This window comes from Bombus impatiens, unplaced genomic scaffold, assembly GCF_000188095.3.
Source record: "Bombus impatiens unplaced genomic scaffold, BIMP_2.2 scf_0396, whole genome shotgun sequence".
NCBI lineage: Eukaryota > Metazoa > Arthropoda > Insecta > Hymenoptera > Apidae > Bombus > Bombus impatiens.
The window spans coordinates 473,520-478,444 of NT_176815.1; positions in this window are offsets into that span (position 1 = coordinate 473,520).

Here is a 4,925-nt window from a genome sequence, read left to right on the forward strand (position 1 = left end):
CCGTCTTCTGACCACTTCTTGTAGTGCAACTTCTCTCCAGCTTATCCCATGATACCGACTTCCACGTATTCCGGCGCGTGCCACACTTACTCGAAATACGCTTCACAAGGTTGAACGGTGCGTGGAGGCACGCTAACAGAAAATTAACATGATAGAAAAACCTCGAAAGAGTCATTAAGACCGCGGTCTCGATCAATACCGATGCTCTCGCTAATTATGTTAATCTTTTATCACATTAAAATCACACGATTCTACAAATTTAAGAAAGGCTTCATCGAACGAAGTTAAGCTGAATTACATATTCCTGTTCATATGATTTTGTTTATGCATTTTATTATAAGTTATACAGTGTGAAACGATCTTTTATTAGTTTGATCACGTTTACATTGGCGAGCGAATCACTTTTTATTTCTATAGTAGTGATTATTTATAGTAGATTATTTCTAATATAGTGATTAGTTTATTATTTTAACTTGGGTATATTCGGTCTTGAAGAATCTCACATATGTTCTTCTGGATTAAATCGAATTTCATTCGTTTGTTATTATAACGTTGGATGCTACTGAAGTAATATTAAGCTTCACATTGAATTTGCTAAGAATAATAGAATTAAAATAAAGACGTAAAGATATCGAATTACGAAAGGAAATACGAAAGGAAATACGAAGTGTTTTGGTAGAAACGTACTAACACGTTATAATACCTATAAAAATTTGATAAAGTAGGAATTTTATGAACTATGTAGTCCACACATACAATTATAAGCTAATTCTCCTGATAATTTCTTAATAATTAAATATCAAACAATTTTTTAAACCTCTATTTAGTTATCTAGACTCTGTTGCATAATTAAATTAGTTACTGACTAATGTTAGTGGTGAAATTTAACAAATTACAAATTAAGAGTTACTTATAGAAATAAAGTTTCTTACATAATAATAAATAAACTGTACAAATTACAAGTTAGCTGAGTGTCCTATTTAACATGAAATTGGAAGAATTCTTTATGCATTAGAATCAACACTGAAGCCTTTAACTTGCAACCTGTCACTTGTCCATTCACTAAATTGTACAGCAGGTATTTTCTCAGACGGCAAGATTAATCAATCACTAGGAAAGCTTTATTGAAGTTTTCGTTTACTTGAAGTGCATTAAAAAGAGACATAATACGTTAAAAGTAACAGAGATGTTAATATTCTACAAAAATAAAGTTCAAAAATTTCTAACTTGTTAACTTAAATATCTGTTAAATAGAATCTTACTACTCTACAAATTATGCTTATTTCGAGTTTCGGTGCAAAGAACAAACGATGTATTCGCCTGAAATTTATATACCTTCGTCCGAGTTAACAAGTATCTGACTTGGCAACACAGTATAAATTTTACTACTTAATAGTTTTTGTGCGCGATAGCTTTCAAGAAACGAAATCAAAGGCAAAGGAAAGAGAAGCGTACGAATATAAATTGTTATTTTGTGTTACAATAAAATCCGGACAGCAGCGATATCGACTTTTGGACGATTGAAAATTTTTATGCCAACGGACAGCTGGACGTTTAATATTGCAACCAGTTCAAATAAGGAAAGTAAAATTGATACCTGTAATCTTGTTTCTCAACACTCGATTCTCTCGTAAGATTGGTAGCTAAACTTGACAAATCGCGGCCGGAGAATATCTCAACGGCAACGGAAGTTGATTCAGCTAAGCAAGCATCGTCCTTGCGGATTAGATCGAATGAAAGAAACGAATCGACCTGCGCGAACTTCTTCGATCCCTTCCTCCCGCTCCAGTAAATCTCAAGTTCAAACATATGCTTCAGAGCTCGTTTGGTAAATAATGAGGTCGATATATTATTTTGTAGCAATGATTAATTATTTGAATACTTAGTATAAACATCTTTTATGAATATATGATATATAAAGTATTTTGAAGTTCTATTAGCACTATAATGAAATACGACTGCAATGACTAAATCTTTTAGTAAAGATTGAAACCAGTTCAACAATGTATATAGGAGTTATAAGATAATTATTGCACATGTGAATAGACTTTTCAGAGGTTACAGAAGCATTTGGACAGAGAACAATTCATTATAAGATTGTAGTAAACTTCAATATGTTTTTGTAAGACAACCTGTATTTCTAGTTTTAAAATGACTGTTCACATTATATTACATTCTGTAGCAATAAACCTTATTTTATATTATTAATATTCATATCATAAATTATTTCTATAATCTTTACGAAATGTATGCACTTCTACATTTTACAGCATTTTTCAAACTTTATCGATATAATGATGCTAGTTGTACCTTATTATAGTGTTGACTAAGTTGAAATTTAAGAATTATCTACTATCCCTAGTATATCGCATATGTACGATATATCCACAACATTTTTCTATAATAATATGCTTTGACCCTGCCATCAATTTCCTTATAGCGCTTACGGTATCAATCGAATGGCAGCCGAATTGAACAATATTTTCTTCTTTTCCTTCGAAGCAGAGAGAAGAGAAACGCCGAAGGGAGTTCAGAACGGGCATCGGCCTCGTAGAGGGTTCCTCTTCTTCTCCTTCGAGGGAACTTCTTTGAACAGACGGATTCGAGACGACCCCTGTGCTACGAAGAACGAATCGCTACTTCCAGTAGTTTCCTCCTCTTTTTCTGCCAGCCTATCTTCTCTTTCTCCCTCGCTCTGTCGTTTCATTTTCTACCCTCAACGGCTCGTGCAGGATTTCTTTCATAGCGAAGTAGAAATCATTGGGTTCCTTTTTCCTTCAACCCGGCCTTATCCCCCCCTTCTTTCTCTTTTCGTTTCTATCACCCTTCGTCCCCCTCTCTGATTCCATAACTTGAAAGAGTATTCTTCCATGGTTTTTCCATAGAAGAACGTCGATCTATTCCGCCTCGTGTCAGATATGGAGATTTATTTTCACGATTGGGACGTCTTTCTCTTTCAGTTTCCCTAGTTCTTGGTCGCTCGTCGGATAGTGAGGGACGTGAGATTTTATTGTTCAGATTCGATCGTGTCATGCCGATATCCATTTCTTACGGGAAATCTCCTACCTTTCGTCGAATTTTGACAGCGAGATTTCGCTTTCTTTCATTCGGGTGCTTAGTATACAATCTTTCTGGTATTTTTCGATACGAATATTTTCAGGACTGTTTGCATCCAATATCTGCACTTTGCATGTATTTACAGATATATAGCACAAATGTCAGGTGACAGTGAGAAAACAAACAGAAGGATAAGAGCTATTAATGAAACTTAACAGAGTTTAATAAAGTTCATCATTGTGTAATGGTTTCTATTTAACAATTTTAATTAGCTCTAATTTGTGAGCAAATTTTGTATTATCTATTTTAAACATATACTCGTGTTTAATCCTTTAAACTCTGTAGCGCAGTTTACGATGCAATATGGAGAACCTTGCTAATTTCTATCGCGACTAACACAGAACAAGAAACATAAATAGTTGTTTCAAAATACTTATAAAAATTCTTTCTTCTTATTGTTATTAAAAATTATTCTTTTTTTATCGTGAGTTACATTATTAAAACTGAAAAATAATTGGAAAATAAACGTGACATTTGCCGATGGAACAAATTAATTTAGCAATTCTAAAACTGCAATAATTCTCGAATGATTTCACGGCATGTACATATACCTATTTTAACACTTTTTGGTAAAAGTCTGGAAATTACATGTATCAATTAACGTAACCAAACATATCAGGTTTAAAATAAAGTTACAATGTATTTTTTACATGTGTCGACGCATGAAAATACATAAAATTAATTCCAGAGTATACTTCATTTTATATTATTTTCCTTTGCTTTGTGACATTTTTCTTATCTTTAATCATTTTAAAAATCATTTTAAAAACAGAACTTGCCTCTGTTGTGGAAGCTTTTCTATAAACAGCGTGTTATTAAATAATTAATTCGAGCAATAAAGAAATAAGTAACAGTAAGAGAAAAATCGTACAGTAACTGTAAAATAAAACTACATTTGACTATATATTCTTATTTTTCTTATACCTTGTACAAATTTGTATCTTATATCGTATTATTCCATTTCACTTATTTATCTATTATGGACCTACTTATTCCTCCATGCGCAAAGTTGAACTTACTATTTTCAAGATAATTGTGGGTTCAATACATTTTAACAGAAATAATATTCGCGACCAATTAGTATCTTTCACTCAAATATAGGTCATCGAAAGGGAATTAAAATACTGAATTTAAAGATAGATGCAATAAATATGGTGAACAATCATTGCTATTATTTTTGGTGATACGATCAACATAACATTCGGTTGAAGCAGACCGCAGGCCCTTTTCCCATATCCACCAACAAAACCGTGAATTATGTATGCGTGCGCACGTTCAAACGGCCGCCTGCATATAGTTATTTAATATTTCCATTAATTCAGTCCTGACACAGTCGAGCACATGTGTATCCCTTTTCTGTTATGTTTATGATTTTACATTTTCTATTTTACATTTTAAAATGCAATTCGTAAATCTTACAAAGTATCTAACTCATTACAGATGTTAATATTCAATGTACACAATGTTTTTATTGAGTTCAGAACATTATAAATGTGCTAAATCTAATTTAGGGATATAATAAATTTAATTTATTGGATATTTGTGTGATAAGTAATAAAGAACCAATAATTTAAAATACAGTCTCGTTCGCCAACTAAAGTGATAAATTAACGATATATCATAGTTTGACATTTGTAAAATATTAAAGGCGCTATACTTCTCTGTTATTTTTGTCTCAATTCTTTTTTTTCTAACGTTAAAAATTGTTATTAATGTCTATGATCCACGTTTCAATTTTATGTTAGACGTAGATCTCCTTGGGATATTAAAAGCTTTATTTGTTTATGAAAATGAAAGTAAAATTGGAA